This window comes from Phyllostomus discolor, chromosome 7, assembly GCF_004126475.2.
Source record: "Phyllostomus discolor isolate MPI-MPIP mPhyDis1 chromosome 7, mPhyDis1.pri.v3, whole genome shotgun sequence".
NCBI classification, from domain to species: domain Eukaryota; kingdom Metazoa; phylum Chordata; class Mammalia; order Chiroptera; family Phyllostomidae; genus Phyllostomus; species Phyllostomus discolor.
Genome location: NC_040909.2, coordinates 58249885 through 58269520, shown reverse-complemented (window position 1 = coordinate 58269520; position 19636 = coordinate 58249885). Strand labels below are relative to the sequence as shown.

General features: G+C 37.8%; 1 long non-coding RNA gene across 1 annotated transcript; it reads right to left on the bottom strand.

Moving 5' to 3' along the window:
- Positions 1 to 1750: 1750 nt before the first annotated feature.
- LOC118501663 lies at positions 1751 to 18480 on the bottom strand. The gene is made up of 3 exons (XR_004904297.1): positions 17291 to 18480; positions 14961 to 15058; positions 1751 to 2050 (listed from the first exon to the last, which is right to left on the bottom strand). It is a non-coding gene; the product is annotated as an uncharacterized LOC118501663 (long non-coding RNA).
- Between the last annotated feature and the right edge of the window lie 1156 nt (positions 18481 to 19636).

Below are 19636 nucleotides of genomic sequence, written 5' to 3'. Positions count from 1 at the left end.
TTAATATTTTTCATATTGTGCATGTAGGTTGATTATGTTATGAAATATTTATAATAGAAAGGGGATATAGGGTTTGTTAAGAATAAAACTCTTGGGTTATGACATCAAGCCTGAGAATTTCAAGGGCTGGTTTGTTTAAATTCACTGGTAGTGGGATGGTCATGGAGTGGAGGTGAAACCTCATTCAGCTTTTGATCTTACCTCCCCAGTGCAAAGATAATATTTGTTCAAATATATCAATCTTCAGTTATCTAGTTTAACAAGAGGTAGATAGGCCTTAAATTTTTTTTTTGCAGTATTTAAATGGGTAAGTTATATCTGATACAGATATTTATGGAATAACAAATTTGGACAAGAAAATGACTACTGTAAGACTGCCTTATCAACATTTTTAGTGGTTCAAAAATGTTTTCCTCGTGTTTAGTAACTACAGCATTAAAGGGGCATCCACTGGAAGATTGATCTGAACAAGCCATTTTAGTGATAAGTAAAGAACACAACCCAACAGTCTCTTCCTGACCCCTACTTATGTTCTTAAGCTCTAGAGTTTCTTTTTCTTCTTTTTACCAGTGATGCTTCCCCTACCCCTTGACAGATGGTTGATGCTTCCCAGAACTTCATGCTTCTCCAGAATTATCCCTCAGGCAATCTGAGGTCCACTTAAACCAAACGTTGGCAAGAGGGAGAAATCTCATGTTTCCTCATGGACCTAATGAAATCACAAAGCATGGAATGAAGTCTCTAACAGGAGGATCCAGAGTTGGTCATAAATGTTGTTAGAGAACTGGTGCCAGGGAAAATCCTAGTCCTGGTTTCCCAGCACCTGAGGATGGCAGCATGTATCACAGGTGCTTAGAAGATTCTACAAGGAGAAAATAAACATTGCTTTTATTTAGAAAACAAATAAATTTTATATATCACTTTAAGTAGCATATGAGTAAAACCATAAAATAAAATCAATAGTATTTGATTACAGAAACATGAATTGTATGTTGCTATTAGGTGTTTAATAAAAGGACCATCTAGACCTATTCTCAAAAATCCCTTAGTCATTATTCGAGTTGAGTTTCTATCTGAGGGACAAAAAAAGAAAAACAGGAAACAGCAAATATAGTGCTCATTTTATTCTAGGATTGCAGGTAGATGCCATATTTGCTCTTTTGGGGCCTGTGATATCCATTAGGAAGGGGCTGCTTATACCACAAATGGCATGCAAAATACATAAGTAAATAAAGCAAACAAGTTTGTTCATGCTGAAAATGCAGCTTTGATTGGTCTGAATAAAGCACTTCCGCATTTCTCCTTGGAAATGCTTTGTGTAACGTGGTATACCCAGGGACTTTGATTCAAGAACTGAGTATGGCCACTTGCTGCTGAGTACATCTAATGGACTAACTCATTTTGGTTTGGGTTTTGATTTTCTAGGGAGTTTTCTTGGCATCAAGTAGACCTTGGCTAACATTATCTACTGGGCAATAGTCAACACCAGGCTCAAGTTTAGGAGCTTGGGCTCTGTACACTTAGACTTTGGTTTGAAGGCATAGGCTGTACTCGTGAGCTAGATGCCTTTGATGAAGGCAATGTAGAATCAATAGCAATGACAATATTGTATGAAACATCTTAAACATAAATAAAACTAGAGAAAATAATATGGTAAGTCCTCACTTAACATTGTTGGTAGGTTCTTGGAAACTGTGATTCAAGCAAAATTAATATAATGAAATCAATGTTAATGCAGACTAAGTGAAAGGAAAAAGAATAAAGTGCTTATAGCATATTTCTCATTGCAAAATATTTCCACAGTTCTTAATAAAGACCTAAAACATGTTAAATATTAAACATTGAAATTAATATGAGCTATATAGACATTTAAGAAAAATTAATAAATCCAAGTAAGATAATTATTTTCCAGACCACTTATTCCAGTTTAGGGTGATGGGAACCAGGCCTGAACAGGATACCTTTCCATCTCAGGGCCACTCACACACTCCATTCACCTTAGGTGCACATCTTTGGAAGGTGGGAAGAAACCGGAGTCTCTGGAGAAAACCTATGCAGATATGAGAAGAACATGCAAGCAATGTTGAAGGAAATGATACTATTCAAGGACCTGCTGTACAATAAACCAGCAATTTTCAACCAGTGTGCTACAAGAGTTTTTAAAACATGAATTACCTGACTATTTAGTCAGGGGCACTGACCTTTTTTCCCTTAGACTGTCAAATAAAAAAAATGACAACAACCAACACAATGATAGCTATCTGGTATGAATAAATCAAAATTATACCTATTTTTTATCAGATAGGCCAAAAACATATTTTTGGTGTGCCACAGAAGTTTAGTAATTAGTTTATGGGTGACATGAGATGAAAAAGGTTGAAAATCACTGCAATAAGCTTTTATGTATTCATTTACTCAGCTTCAGAAATTGTCAACACTTTGAGCAAGTTACTTAATGTTCTCAGCAGTAAAATAAGAATACAGTAGTCCCCACTTATCTATGGTTTTGCTTTTTGCTGTTTCAGTAACCTGTGGTTAATCGTAGTCCAAAAATATTAAATTCTGGAAATAAACAATTCATAAGTTTAAATTGTGTGCTATTCTGACTGGAGTGATAAAATCTCATGCTGTTCTTTCTGTCTCACCCAGGATGTGAATTATCCCCTTGTTCAGCACATCCACATTATACATGCCACCTGCCCATTAGTCACTTAAGTAGTTGCCTAGGTTATCATATTGACTGTCTCTGTATTACCATGCTTGTGATCAACACCCTTATTTTACTTCATAATGGCTGAAAAGTGAAAGAGGATTGATCCTAGCAATTCACATATGCCACAGAGAAGCTTCAAAGTGCTTCTGTTAAGTGAAAACATGAGTGCCGTATAATAAGATATTTTAAAAGAAAAAGAGAGAGGGACAACATTCACAGAATTTTTGTTACAGTATATTGTTATATTTTATTATGATTTGTTTTTATTAATCTCTTAATTGTGCATAATTTTAATATTAAACTTTATCATGGCAATGTCCGAGTAGGAAAAAACAGTGTATATAGGGTTTGGTACTATCCATGGTTTCATGTATCCACTGGGGGCCTTGGAACTATTCATTATAGATAAGGGGGGACTACTGTAATAAAAATTCACACATTCAAGAGTTTGTGTAATGATTATAAAAGCAATAGTATATATGACCTTTTAGCAAAAAGACTGGTATATAATAAATGCTCCAAAACTTTTTTCAAATATAAGAATATCCTTGGTGTAAAGATACCACAGTCAGCACTGAATGAAAAATAGATTCTGTCATATTTTTACTGGCCTTCAAATCTTCACAAAGCATACACTGCCTTAGTATGAAATGATTACATCTTGTGTTAAAAAGTAAACACCAAAATAATAAAGAAATCCAATGCTTAGCTAACCAGCATTGTGTCTCAGTGAAAAGCCAAATGATCCATGAAAGCCTGTTTTGTTGTTGTTGTTCCTAAAAGCAAGTATTTTGTTTCTATTTTATTTATTTCTTAAAATTTTTAAAAATTTATTGATTTTTAGAGAAGGAGGAGAAAAAGAGAGAGAGAGAGAAAAGAGGCATCAGTTTGTTGTTCCACTCATTTATGCATTTATTGGTTGATTCTTACATGTGACCTGACCTGAGATGGAACCTACAAGTTCGGCATACAGGGACAACGCTCCGACCAACTAAGTTACCCAGAGGACTTTTTATTTTATTTTAATTTAATCTAAATTAAAAAAAATCCTTACCTGAGGACATGTTTATTGATTAGAGAAAGAGAGAGAGAGATGTGAGGGTGAAACATGGACTGATTGCATCCCATACATGCCCGAACCAGCAATCTAGGTATGTGCCCTGATTGGAAATCGAACCAGCAACCATGTGGTATATAGGATGACACTCCCACCAACTGAGTCACCCAGCCAGGTATGATCTGGTTTTTAAAAAAGTTCCTTAGGGAGATGACCATCCTTGAAAAAATAGTAGGAACAATACAATAACAAGTTTATGGCTAGAAAATCTTACCCCATAAGGAATAAGGAAAATATATCCTTATTCCTTATGTGTCTGGGCCACCAACACTAGATGACCTTACCTCACAGTTAAGAACAGTCCTGCTGTTTCCTTTTAGTGATTCTCAGAGACCTTCATGTTAGTGAGTGAAAACATTCTTTTGGTGCCAGAAATAGTTGTTGCTCTTGGGCTAGAATGAGAAATTTTTGCTGAGCTTCAGAATTCAGAGTGATTAATCTGCAGAAAGCTCTCAAGGACCAATCAGATGGGGCTCCCCTGCTTGGAGAGGTGGAAGAGGAAACTAGTTTTGGAAGATGAAAAATGTGCTGGGTACCCAGGCTGCTTTGCAGAGAAGCTCAAAAAAAAAAAAAAAAAAAAAAAGGATGGGGGAGGGATGCTGGGGAGAAAAAGTAATTTCACACTTGATTTGTAAGGATTATTATGACCTTCAAAGAGTGAGTGGACAGGATAAATAAGAATGTGGAATTTTTTAAAACTCCAGAACGAGAGCAGTTTTCTTTTGGATACAAAAGCAAGTTAATTTTAAAAAGGAGAGTTATACCACTGAGCACATGACTTTAGGTTTCAGTTCTGCCCAGATAAATTTCTTAACCCAACCTAGTTTGTTTCCTTTTGTATGAAATTGGGATAACAGTGTCCCTTCCATGAGGTTTTCTCCACGAGGGTAAAAGGGATAACATAAGCAAACACATGCACACTGCTTTAAAATACTAAAGATAAAAGTTTGTATCATTACTAATATTATTCTTGTGGGCTGATTAGTGATGACACCAGATGGAGAAATGTTTCCAAACATTTCTGTTGTCCTTAACTTGGCAACAGGTAGATAATGAACTTGATGTAGAAATAAGGATGCAGTAATTTCATGGTTCCTTATAACAAACTGCAGAAAATCCTTGCATAAATCACATCTCTGCTCCTCTCTTTGGCATTTGATTTGTTGACATTTACTTCTTCTTTAAACAATGAGCCAAGGTTGTATTGACAGGATGGGAGATGAAAAACAACAAAATCTGATTCTTTTTACTTTGGTTCTAACCCAGGCCCTTTCAGTAAGTGAATATTTAGGGCTGATTTGTTGAATGAATGCATGGATGGATGGATGAGTAGTATACATTTTCATTGTATATTCTGGTTCTTTTCTCTAGGAAAATGTGTTGAGCTTTGCTTTATTTTTTTCTTATATTTCATGTATCTGTATATCCCTTAATAAAACCTTGTTCAATTACTATATTTCCTCCCTGTTTTATAAATTATTGCATTTTTTTTAATAGACACTATATAGTAAAAACTTTGGAGTATTTAATTTTAAAAAGCAACTTCAACAAGCTCTTTTTTTGGAAAGAGTAAAATATTGACCAAAGAAGGCACAATACATAGTAAATAAATTTAAAAGTGCAATGTATTTAAAAGTTCCTTAAAGGAACTAGTGTATAGAAAAACTCAAATAAATACTTGGGATTTAAGGATAACATTTGGAAAATAATACCATCTTGAAGGGCTGCTGTTTTTCCTTCTTTGTATTTGCTTGTCCCACCACATTCACAGTTGCAATGAGTTAATTGCTTAGCGTGTGTTAGGCACTGCGCGGAACAATTAAACTCAGGGAGGTTGAGCATATTGCCTAAGGTTATGTATCTGGTAAATTGCAAAGCCAAGGTTTGTTTTCTAGTCTAGCTGGCCCTGAATCCCAAACTTGAAGTTTGCTATTAAGCAGGGTATGATTTGGGCCAGGAAAAAATTATTTTCCCACATAGACACAGACTCCTCACATAAATAAAGGTAGTCTCCTCATGTAAGTACAGGACTTCTGTGATCTTTAACTTTACACTGCATTTACCTTCTACTGGTCTAGTCAGCAGATCTGCCCATGATTGGCCACTCTCCAAAGGTAAGTGGTGAATAACAGAAATAGGAATAGGACCTAGAGCCTTCCATTCCTAAGATCTCCTTTAATGAAAAATAGGAGATGGGTTCTTTCTTGTTAAGAGTAGGTCAGTTTTTTTTTAAACTCTTCTTTGGTTTGCTACACAAAATTAAAAATGGATATGTTATTTAATAAAAATGTAATGGAACTAGAAGTCAAATTAGAGTGGTGGGAAGAGTAAATAAGAGGTGAAGAAAAGCAGAGTGAATTCTTGATTCACATGGCACAAATGGGGAGACAAAATAATAACTTTGGGCTGTAAGTGGGGAGAAAGGAAATTGAAAATAATACCAAATGAAGTTTGGGGATGAAACTCTCTCCCCAATGTCTGAAGTAGCCTCCTCCCAATATTTCCTCTCTCCCTTTGCCAAACTCCCTTTCCTCATAGTCTCCTTCACCTTCCTAAATCCAGTAGACATTCCTCACTTCTCATCTTAGTTAACTTCTGAACAGCATCTGCATTATTGCCTATTGCTGCCTCCCTTCCTTTGGCTTCAGGGCACAATTCTCTCTGAGTTTTGTCCGATTACTAGTTGTCTTTCTCCTTTGTTGGTTCATCTACTATTCAGTCATTAAATGTTGGAGATCCTAGGCCCTCTGCTTTTATTCTCATTCCTCTCACCAGTTATCTCATCCACCATCATGGTTTCATATCACACATATTCTCAGATGACTCACAATTTTAATCTCTAGTCTCAATCTCACCACTTAACTCCAGACCCATGTATTTATTAATGGTCTGATTGCCATCTTTTGAATGCCTCAAAAGTGCCTCCCCCTCATCAAATCTGAGGCTTAGCTCATGATCTCCTCCAGGCCTGGCCCTTGTCCAGGTTCTATCTCAGTGAACAGCACCACTGTCTGTCTTGTTGCTCGAGCAGAAGCCAAGGAGCTATTCTCTCCCTTAATTCTCATATTCATCACCAAGTCCCATACTTCCACCCTTCTAAATCTCTCTCAAATCCATCCACTTCTCTCTAACTCATAGCTATTACCTTAGTTCAAGGTACAATTATCTCTTTTTTAAATGAAAATAGACCTTCTGATTGGCCTACCTGCACCTACACTGGCCTCCTTAGGGACTGTTCTTTCTTCACCCTGCAGGTAGAGTGACTTTCTTCTCTCCAAAATATAAATTGGGTTATGTTACCTGGGTACTTGGAATCCTTCAATGACTTTTTTGTCCTCGTAGGACAGAATCAGAAATCCATACCCTGACCCACCAGGTACTATATAGTGAAGGGCAGTGGCTCTTAAAGTGTTGCCTCAGAATTCATCAGCATCACCCAGGCACATGTTTCAAAATACAAGTATTGGCCCCACCCCAGATCTAATATATCAGAAACTCTGGGGGTGATCCAGAGATTATATTTTGACAAGTCCTCCAGATGATTGTAGTGTCTACACTCAAGTTCAGAAAGCCACTGCTCTAGAGCCTACCCTTCATCTCTCTGGCTTCTTGCTCTTACTATTCTTGCCTCTCATAGCTTTCTTTCATTCACTCATATAGTACCAGGTTTACTTTCTACCACAGGGCCTTTGCACAGCTCTTCCCTCTTTCTTGAAAGCCTCTCTCTCTCTCTTCCTTCACTGGTTAATGTCTTAGCTCAAGAAGGCTGACCAGAACTAATTTCTCTTAATACTACATACTGCTCCTTCATAGCACTTATAATACTTATATTTTTTGTATGGCTATTGATTATTATGTATCTCCCCTATTAAATTATAGACTCAAAAAGAATTGGGACTGTATGTGTGTTTACTTGTTATTTTGTACAGTCTAGTACTAAGATAGACTAGCTTGTGCTTGGATATTTGTTGAATGAATGAATGAACAAATGAATAAACTTTTCATGTAGTATCTGCATACTGTTTGAGAACACAGGCAGACTGGAATTCTTATGGTCAGATTCCAGTTTTCTCATTTTATAAAATGGGGCTACCTACCTTATAGACTTATTGAGACAATTTAATGAGGTAATACAGGGATAAAACCTAGCACAGGCCCAGGCACACAAGTCCAGTTAGCTCTGATCATCATTATTACAGCTTTACTTTTATCATTATTCCAGTTTCCAATATCTCCCTCAATTGTAATGATTGAATGTGGTTAAAACCAAAGAGTGTTATTTCTTAGCAAAAATGTACATTTTTAAATTATTAGATGAAAATCAATTACTCATCTTCCAGTGTATTTTCTCCAGGAAATTCTTATTAGCAATATGTCAGTGGTTTCTAATGCCATTTATTTATTCACTCAGCAAATAATTAGGGAGCACCTAGATCCACTGTGCTAGGTTCCAGGAGGTGGTAGTGACTAAGACTGGTGTGGCCCTCACACAGTTGACAGTCTGGTCGGGAAAATAATAGTCCAGTAGGAAAATATTTTACAACAATGCCAATAAATGCTAAAGAGAGGTACATAGTCCTAATGTATGTAAAATGGAAGGCCAAGCCTAAGTGGGAGGGGCTTTTCCATCTTTGGCCCACCTTTGGCTCAGAGGTGGGAACTGCCTGTGCACAAAGTAAACCTACTAAATGGCTTTTGTGGTGGCATGTGATGTAAACATAGGGGAAGTTAATATTTTTCCCAGTCTCTGTGTTAATTCTGTGTTGTTCTTATAAAGAGGGTTTCCATGAAAACTAGCTAAAAGGATACAAAGGGGAAGGTGACAGGGAAATTTGCAATGCTAACATATTTCCCAGATGCTTTCTATGCACATTTAGTGGCTGAGAACTATTACTTTTCAGGCCCTCTGCCTGATTTTCCTTTGGCTCCTCTGATTTCTTTACCACCTTGAACACCTGGGGCTGAGGCTCCTTTCACAGCAGTTTGAAAGTGACCTTTTCTTTTTCTTTTTACCCAGTTTGGTCCAGGTCTTAATCTTTGAACGGCATAAAATATTCATTGCAATTTGACAAAGCTGGTGTTGGAGGATCCAGAGTTTTCAAAAGAAGGTCTTGCCTTAGCCATTGGTGATCCAATGAGCCTTTCAGCAAGACTGACTCTAAATCATCCTGGCTCAATTAGTTTATTTCAAAGAAATACCCAGGTGTTATTTGACCTTCAAATATATGGGCTGCGGGAGTCAATGAAAGTCTCACCTATTCCCATAATGCCAAGGGAACTATTTTGGGTAATTCTTTTTCATATTCTCTGAGTTTTGTGTAGGGATCATTAGGTTTGGGCTGAGTTATTTACTTTAGCAATATGCTCAGTGGTGGGCTGCAATCACCTTTGCGAAGAGAACAGCCAGTTGTGAGCTGTCACTAGCCACCACTGAAATAGGGAGAGGTATGAAGAAGAACTGGGCAACATAGTAGGAGTATGAGTTCTGAGAGTTAGGGGAAACAGCTCAGGGTACAGTAAGAAGCAATAAGGACAGGTGCCTAGCTGAACTTTGTACCCAGATCTTAGGAGAGGACTGGCCCTGGCGTCCATTTTGCCCTTCCCCAGCAAGGGAGACGAGTGCCATCCTTTCAGATTCAGACTCCTGACTTGATAACTTCAGATTTTCTTTAGTCTTTCTTGTTCAGGAGGCTATTCTACTCAGAACAGTCAGAGCTTAGCACTGCCGCCTAAGTTTTCACAGCCTAAAAAATTCCTAAGAATTGGAACAATGTTGAAAATAATTGTTTTATGGCAAGAATGTGGTTTTGGAGTTAGAAAGACCTGGTTTCAACCCATGGCCCATCCTGCTTGCTGATTGTGTGACAATGTAACAGGGTGCAGCAGATCAGAGGGGGGCCCCAAATAGGGATTTGGAACGGGGTCCAGAACTCAAGGTGTCCAGGAAATATAAGAAAGATATATAGAATGTCCTCACCCCTTCTCCCAACAGGTGTGAGTTGGGGGAAGGGACATGTGGAGCAGGAACATGCAGAGCTGTTTTGTATAGCAATAGCTTTGCAGCTAACCTCTGGCATGGTCATTTAACATATCTATAACATTTAACTGGTTTCATAGATATGTTAAATAGCTGTGGCCATGCTTTGAGCCAGGGGGATGGAAGTGACTTCCACCTAAGATGTAACTAGGGGGCAGCTCCCCCTGGTTACAGTGCCTGCGTGAGAGCTTGGAGAAGATTGGCTCCATGACATGGGGCCACAACTGCCCAGACTCACAATGGCATCCCAGTAAACTTGGAATAATACAGGAATCCTGGCAGATATAACTGATTGTAGGAGGAGTCGGAAATGGGGGTACAGAGGAAGGTTGGCATGGGGATTAAAATTCAGACTCGGCAACCATGAGAGGAAAGAACCACATGGTTTTGGCCAGAGTGGGGACCCCTGCAGCTTTGGTGAGAGTGAGGACCACATGGCTTTGGGGTGCTCCCTTTTGGCACGTGGCTTAGGAAGCAGGAGAGACTTTGTCTGGAAGAAAATGGGTGAAAGGACTCTTGCTGGTGGGCCATGGGAAGGTGCCATATGGCTTTGGATTAACTGGAGATACTGGTGGCAACACAGCTGATGGTGCCAGGAGCCTGGATCACAGACTTCTACTTTCATTCCTGAGATACAGTACCGAAGATTAGGGCAGACGGAGAAGGAAGGACTGTGTGCGTCTGTGGGTATCATCAAGGATTTTAATATTTTAATGAAGACATTGGATCACTACTTTAAGTCTGTATTGCTTTAAATAAACATTTCCTTTCCTTTTCACAAATCTCTGGCATTGAGAGACATCTTTCCTTTAGTAGTGGGCATAGTGAACCTAGTGGGGGTTCCTTTCGGAAATGCTGTATCATACCTCTCCTTGGCCCTGTTCTGTAACAACAGGCAACTTAACTTCTTTGAGTCCCAATTTTCTTAAGTATAAAATAGAGCTAAAAATTCTTATTTCAGCATATCACAAGGTGTGTCTTAAAGGTATTTTAATATGCATTCAACCAAAAAGGGATTTAATGGTCAAATACATTTGGGAACCTTTCAGAATCTTCCTCTCTCTTGAATTTAGCAATGCACATTGTCTGAAGGACATAAATCTGTTTAACTTTATTTGATCCAACATGTCAAAATATATTTGAGTTCATGAACTTTTTTTTTCTTATGTATAAAATGGGAATGGTGTTTCATGAAATACAAGTGGCCTCATAGGATTGTTGCAAGAGTTAATTAAGAACTTAAGATAAATGCTTCCCTTTGTATCTGGCCCAGAATAAGCACTCAGTAGTAGTGAGTATTATCGTTAGATGATGATTATTATTAATGAGGGCTTTTGGCTCCAAAACATGAAAATCTAAATTTGATATACTTGCTTTATGACCACAGGTACTTTATCAGTGTTTGCCAGTTGAAATTTTACACAGCTATCAGTGATGGCTAATGGCTATGACTTTTGAGTGCCTACCATGTGTCAGAGCGTACACTAGGTACTTTAACTGAATCATCAATATATTTAATAGTCACAATTACACAACAATGCAGTTATTCTTCCATTATTAGATGTCAAAATTGAGGCTCAAAGATGACATGTGACCTGTCCAAGCTTGTGTAGACACTCAACTGTGGAACAGGGAATTTAGCTTGGATTTGTTTGGCTCACATCCCTTTATTATCTTCAGGTGGGATTCTATAAATCCTTAGGGGTATGTGATAGGACCAGTGATCTGAGGAAAATTTATAATTTGCCTAATCGAAAGCAAACACTTGACCAAAATGAAGCATTGAAGGACTACATTGCCTACTAAAAACCTTTTCTTACAGAATTCACCTGCTCTTTCACCTTGAAGCCCTGAACTTGTTTTTCCCTTTGCCCAGATCATTCTTCCTGTATTTCCTTCCTTGCCTATCTATCATTCTTCCTTTTACTTGTCGCTCTCCCCATCACACTGTGAACAGCCACCAAGTCCTGATCAGCATTGTGTCCCTAGCATGTAACACATTGTATTCCATATATATTTATTGATGAATAAATGATGTCAATTCAAAACCTAGATGAGCAAATGACTTATGCCTTAGAAAAACAGAGTGGAAAAATAAGTTTATTACTTAATAAGCACCATGTGTTTGATATACAAGAGTCTCAAAAGACAATTTCGTGGAGTGTTTAGCAACAAGAAATCCCTGCATAGCATAGAACAATGCTGGCTACTAAACTGTAAGGAAGGATTGGTATTACAGTGGAGATTGTTGAAAGTGGCAGCCTATTTTTAGCTGAGTCTTGAGGGTGTCTATGAACATTGCACAGCTATGCAGACTCAGAAACTCACTTTTTCACAGAACCCTGTGCTGGGGGAAGGGTAGTGTTTGCAATTCAGCTCAAGGAAACCAATTCACTCGAATGCCACTCGGTTCTGGTTACTGTCTGTGGAATGCTTTCCTTTACCAAGTGTGTACTAGGCACATTATACTTGTTACCTCTCATTTTTATGGAACATCTTCAAAATACTGGTTATTATTCTCATTACAAATGAAAAAGGACACCCTCCAAGAAGCTTTGCAACTTACCAAGTGACACAGCTAGAAAGTAGTGGAGCAAGGACTTAAACCCAGGTTGTCCTATCTCTGAAGTCCATTTTGTCCCACTAGGCCACCTTGTTGTCTAAAATGAGAGCTTACTTTTTCTCCGTGAGAATTACTCTAGCAATGTAATTGGTACTGGACACTGATGAGTAAGTTGCCTCTGAAAACTAACCCTTGCAGTGGAAGAATGCATAGCGACCTTAAACTAAAAAGTAAGGCAAGTGTTGCTTTAAAGTGTTGCCCAGCACCCTCCTGCTCTGTCATCTTCCTCTATGCCAAGAACATTTTGATAAGAAGGAATAGTTCTTAATATCAGAACACCCATGTCCTTGGCTAATTCTAAATACACACTGGGTTTTGGAAGTCAAATTCTCCTTATGCTCCATTTCTTTCATTGTTCGATAGTATCTGGCATTAGGCTTGTTCTAATTCTATCGATATATTAAATATTGTTTTGTATGCAGGGAGTCACCCTAGCTTAAGAGCCAGATTTACTATCTCAAAGGTTGATGGATTATTTCCTGCAAAGATTTCCATGGATGAATTCTTTGATACATTTTATTTTCATCTCACCTACTTCATGGCATTATCTGAAAGGCAAGGAGGTGGTAGGAAATTGATTTCCTTGAGCACATCCTCAAAGAGTGGCATATTTTCAATCGTATATTATGGTAATATATTGACAAGATAGTTGTCTTGGCTAAAATTTTAAAGTGTTGGGGAAGCAATGCTAAAGCAAAAGGCAAATGTGTTGACTGCATGGTGGAAACGTCACCCAGGAATATGAAACATTTGGAAAATCCTTTTGCAAGCACAGAGCTGTATGACATTCAGATGAAAATACATCTGGGGTATTGACTAAATATTTCACTTTTCATCTAAATATTTTGAAGTTATGAAATAGTAATTTCAATTGGTCCATTTGGGGCGTGGGGTAGTGAGGTACTTTGTCAATTATTTAGGAGTTTCACAAAGCCTAATTTACATTTGATTGCAAGCTCTGTTTTTTTCATTTCAAAAGTACCTTACCTCACAACATTATTTTGGAAAGGGGTGTTTATTTGTGTTTATGTATTTTTTGTAACTTAAAATCATCTTGAATTATTAAACCAGTTATTTTCCAGACCTGCAAATGTTTTCAGTATGTTGCCCTCAGTTTTCCTGAGTCAGCGCATGGTATTGGGTCTTGGAAGACCTCACAGTCAGTCAGAGCCATTTCCTTGCCATGGTATTTTTCTTGGGGTGGCAATATTTGTGGTGCTCATTTCTGAAAAAAAAGTGAGCATGTGTTTCTTCCAAATCCTCACATTCAAGGTCATAGCAAGAATTCTGCTCAGTGTGAAGGGATGTGCTCCACAATTTCAGAAGAGAGTAAAGAAGAGAAACTCAAGTGGTCAATTAATATTTTCCTCTGATGTTAGACTCTTGCTTACTTCTTGCCAGGAGACAAACCAAAAGGTAAATTCTCCAACCCACATTTTATGTGAGACAATAAGACAGTACTCTGAGTTACAACTGAAAAATTCTTTTTCTGCTTTGAAGCCAAATGTTTTTACAAGAGGCAGGAAAAAAATGCCTGAGTCAAATTGATGAAAACCAGTCAAAATATGGCCTTGTTGTGGTTGATACAGCCATTCTGGCAGGTCCCAAAACCCAGAAGGCATCATCAGGCATGGTTTTCAGCACTGATTGAACTAGATTTCTGTGTCAACTGCTTGAAAGCTGCAGACCCACACCACACATTTCCTGAGTACATTATTGAAAATTATCAGACCTGTTTTGTTCATTACTAGGAAGCTGAAAAATGTCCTGCAAAAAAAGGCTGAAAGACTTTCTATAGCCAGTCAGGCTGACTTTTAAACAAATGTCCTCAAAGCTCAAAGCTCATGAATACATCATGTAGGAGCTCAGACCTTGGAAAAGGTATCCTTCATAATAACCCCATGGAAATTTCTACTGAAAGCCACTCACCCCTAGATGATGGATAGCCTCTCACCTAAGTCTGTTCACTTACTAAGCACTCAGAGCATATGATTTGCTCTTAAGTGCAAATGTGTTCATTCCTAACTTTTATTTTAAATAATACTGATACAGAGGCTAGAGAGAGACATTTTTTCCTTCTCTATGTCAAGAAATCTGAATTCTGCATAATGAAATCATGAGATTATACACTTCAAGGACTGAAAAGGACCTAACTCATTATCCGACTCAGTTTTACAGACAGAATCCTAAAATCCACAGGCTAATTATACATGACTGGGGAATAGCAGAGCCTCAGCAGAAGTCTTTCTTATATACATATACATATACATATACATATACATATACGTATACCAGCCAAGGTCTCACTGTTGTTAGCTCTTTTCCTTGTTGTTTTTGTCTAAGACTAGACTGTCCAGCTCTTATTTCTCTCCATTTCCTAGCAGTTCATTTATAACCCCTATCCCATTTACCACATATGACTTTGAAGAACCTGAATTGATTTAGGCTTTGATTAGTGGTAATTATTTACCTGTCAGACCCCAGCTGGACTATATCACCAAAGCTGAGTCACATAGATATCATTTTGCTTCCAGTGACTGCTTCCAAACAATTAAATCAGAGAACCACCTGTGTAAATATATAATATTTGCTGATAAGAAATGATTATGTGACAGAAACTGAGCTGAACTAGTAAAGAATAGTAAATATTTTCCCCCTGGGGACTTTTCACACATGCCTTTAAGCATCTCCCTCTCAAGAACAAGGTTGGGTTATTTTCCCACCCCTCCTACACCTTGTTTGGAAAATATAGCTAATATGAAATCACCAGATATGACAATCAGGAACATTTAAGGTAATCATCTCATAAGCTGAAAGAGAAGAGATGAAAACAGAGTGAAAGTCTAACCAGGATTTGCTTTTCCAAAGCCAAAATGTTGACTCAGCAGATGAGCTAACAATTGAAACTCATCCTGGACATCAATGTCCATTCATTTTTTGCATTTAGGGTTTCTGTGATAGGATTCAAAGCTTAGGGTAGTAGAAAGTGAGAGCTTTCATAGTCAGATAGACCAGGATATGAATCCCAACATTATCACCTAGCAGCAGTGTAACATTTACCACATGTTGAGCCTCATGTTCCAAATCTGTAAAAAGTACATAATTCCTAATCTTATATGCATGCCACATGTAAAGTGCCAATCTCAATGCCTGCTTAGCAAACATTGATGATGCCCCACTCCATAATAAGAGATCAGAAAATCCACCATCTCTGACCAGTTCACCATTTAGTAAGCAACAAACTGTTGGTGATTCTCTTAAATTTGCATTCTGATGGAGATCACTTTTTAGGAATATGAATTATCACCAGGAATTATTCTAAAATTTCCTTATTCGATTCCAAAAGGTACCTGCCCTGCTTTTGGAATTTGTTCCTTCTTTAACACAAATTCATGTAGACTAACTGTAAGAGAGATCTGTTCAGTTCTATAATTGGACATAGATATTGACCCTACCTCATTAGATTTTTGCTATTTCATTTCTACCTGGCTGGTATTTTTAGCTGAAGGACATTCACAGGTGATACTTTATATATCCATTCCTGTTGTGTTCCCTGTGCATTCAAGGACATCATTTTATACAGATCTCAAACCCCTGTTTCATCTCTTCCTAAGCTCTGTGATCTTGGGCAATTTAATTATTCTTTGTGTATTCTTTCAATAGCAAAATGGAGATGATACTAATTAATGTGTAAGATTATTCAGAGAGCTCAGTGAGTTACATGGAAAGGGCTTAGAACAGTCGCTTGAACAGAGAAAAATATTGTAGTTTTGGTTGCTATTATTACTGGGACAAATGCAGGCAGCTAGCAAAAGAGTTGGCCACTGGTTACACACAAAGAGCTAGTGTGAGTAATGGAGCATTCAAACTCTCAATCGAGTCTTCCCAAGTTAAAGAGATGGCTGTTAAAAATGCCATCCTCTCTCATAGAAGTCATTCTTAATAATATTTAGTTTGAATGTAATGTTTTATTTGTGGTTTCTGAATAAGACAATGAAAAGTGAAAAAACCTAGGGAATGTTACTCAATTTTTCACATAATCAGGTCCAATTGTCTTTGGACATTGAACCTAAAGTTTTTTTTAAAAATCACAGAACACTACTGTCTGCCTTCGAGTTGATACACTGGTAAACGTAGATAAAGGGATAAACAGCAAAAACTTGTAATTGTCGAGGTTTATTTTAGTATCACTTTTTAAAGATGCATTTTGAAACAGGAATATGGAATGTTTGAGGATATAAACATATCTCATTTGCTACACTAAGCATTGAAGTTACTCAGAATTACCTGATTATTTTGTCAGTTTCACAGCATCTTCTACTTTTGCTGAGCCCTTTGTTTGTGGAGGTGTTTTACACTGTAGAAAGAAAGCTTCCTAAAAACCTCCAAATTTCCTGAAGTCAATGATAGCTTTCCTGGGATAGCAGAGATAGATTTCCAGAATGCTGTGAAGGAGTTTTAAGTGTACTATTGAAAGATAAGAAGGGTCACTCTACTTGCAGTCATCACTTTATTTGGAGTCATCCTTTCCCTCATAATCCAATCCATTAAGCAAATTGATCAGTGTTAAATGAACAGATGTGAAATGGTTTTCTTTGGAATGGAAAAAGCACTATTTATTATTAAGCTTCCTATACATCTTAAAATTTACTCTGAAATTTCCATTAGATCTTGTTGAATTCCCTGAGTAATATGGCATCCTTGTTTTGCTCAACAGCTATACATTTCCAAAGGTGTTAACAACTCATTGTGTTGGAATTGAGCTCTAATGTGCTGCTTCCCTGAGGCCTTATCACTTACCTAGTCTGTTGATTAACTCTGTTCATCGATATACCATGGTCCAATTGAGTAGGCTATTTGAGAAGCATTTCAACAATAAGACCATAAAATCTAAGAAGAGAAATACATGGGGCACTGATAAATAGAAGAGCATGCCCTGAATTTTAAAAATAGGTTTCTCCATTCTGCACTTTCAAAGCCATAGTTTAAATACCTGAAGTCCTTTCCATGAATCCATCATTGTATAATTATCTAAATTTTCTATACTTTTAATAAATATTTGTTCAGTTTTCCTAGGAAATTGAAGAAATCATTATTTTAATGCCACACTTTTGGTCACTTATTTATAATTAATCTCAGTTTTTTTTCATCTGATTTAAATATTCTACCAGCACCTCTTTCACCTGACTTCAAGGTCAATTCCCACAAAGTTTCTGTAGCTGCATACTCTCAGGCAGTTATTGATTCTTTGTCTCCTTGCCAAAGGTTACTAACTTCATCAACAGTAATGTTATAAATTACATCTGTTAAGATTCTCTCCTTGTTGCTAGCTGACAATGTACTTTTGTTTTCTGGCTATTTAATGTGCCTGACACTCATTTTGTCTATCATTCTACAATGACCATTAAACTGATTACCCAGTTGACATAGTTTTAGCTTCTGGATCACGAGCTAAAACAAAAAATCTGTTTTTTTGGCAAAAAAAAAAAAATCCACAGTCTGTATTATCTTTGGTCCAAAAAATATTTCAGATCATGAAAAGCATGTTGAGTCTTAACTCCCAGCTTCTTCCCAACTCCCTTCACCAATGCATGGCATTCAGGAGCAGAGATTTGGGATAACATACTTTGTTGTGTTTGGAAGAAGGAAAAATGCAGAGTTGTTTAAGATCTGCACAAGCAATAATTATTTTAGGCATTATGGCATTAATAGGAGCAAGAAGATTGTAGGTCTGTGGGTCTCAGTTGGTATAACACAAGCCTTTCACAGGTATGCCACCTAGTTGGGAATAGTCTGTGAAATTTTCTTTTTGTACAACAGAAGTTATTGTAAACATAACAACAGCTATCACTGTTGTTTTGTGTTTGTCATATATCATGACTGGGGAAGGAGATGAAACTTATCAGGAGTGGGAAAGGAGAGACATAGAATAACATAAATCTGATACAAGAGAAATATCAAAAAGATATCTGATTCAGAAGATGTATAGGTAGAAACCTGCAATAAGTTTACACTATGAGTGTGTAAATATACACATATTATCAAGTTTATTGAAGTGTAATTTACAAATTAGAAAATAAATGTATTAATTTTAATGTACATGTCAATGAGTTTTTATATATTCATAAATACAAATAGCTATCATAGAATCAAGACAGAAAATTTCCAGCACACTAAAAGACTCTCTCTACCCCTGCCCTGACAATCTCCCAATCCATTGTATTGTATTTCCACTGCCACTGTATTTCTATCAACGCAGACTAGATCTACCTATTTCAGATCTACATACAAATGGAACTGTATGGTGTGCACTTTTTTCTGTTTGGCTGCATTAGCTCAGCAACATGTTTTTGAGATTCATTCATACAACGTACATCAATAAACATTCATATACAAATGTGTTGGGGTCCACCTTGCCTGGTTTCAGGAAGCTATAACCTCCTGTGGCTAAGGCTGAGTGAGAGACCTTCGAACCAGGAGACACTAAGGAGACAACCTTATCTCCCTTGCAGGAGTGCTGCCTGCTCCTTGCCTGGCTCCCATTGCTTGGTCGGTTAGCCAAAGACAGGTAAAATTCCTCAGAGAAGGATGGATCTAAAACAGGCATGATCACGTGAGAAGGCCCTCAGGAAAGAGACTCAGGGGGGCTGTGGAAATGAGGGGGTGATGGACCCCTGCCCCCTCGACTTTGACAAGCCTGAGTCCTTGTTCTGCCTGTGAGAAATCCAAATCTCCCAGCTGCCTTTGTCTTCTCTGCCCGACTCAGGTCTGCAGAAATAACAAGGGGCAGTGCAATCCAGACCAGAGTCAGCGGACCCCCAGAGTAATTAGACCTGAGGCATAGAATATGCATGATCCTGTGAAACCTGCTTGCTGGAGGATCCTCTTGAGTTAGAATATGAAGGCACGGCAGGAAATGAAACTAGCCCTTTAGGTCCTGTAGTTTTTAGGTGATAGAACCCCAAACTCAGAGTGAGCCTTTTTTAGGTCTTTGAAAGTTACCTACTTGTTTGATCTTCCCTACCAGACTGTAATCAACAAACTGTACCTGTGTTCTTAATAAAAGTCTGTTCGGGCGGGAAGGCACGGCGCTCCCCCCTTGAGAGAGTGGCCATTCGTTCCTATTCCTCCACAGGACTCGGTGGT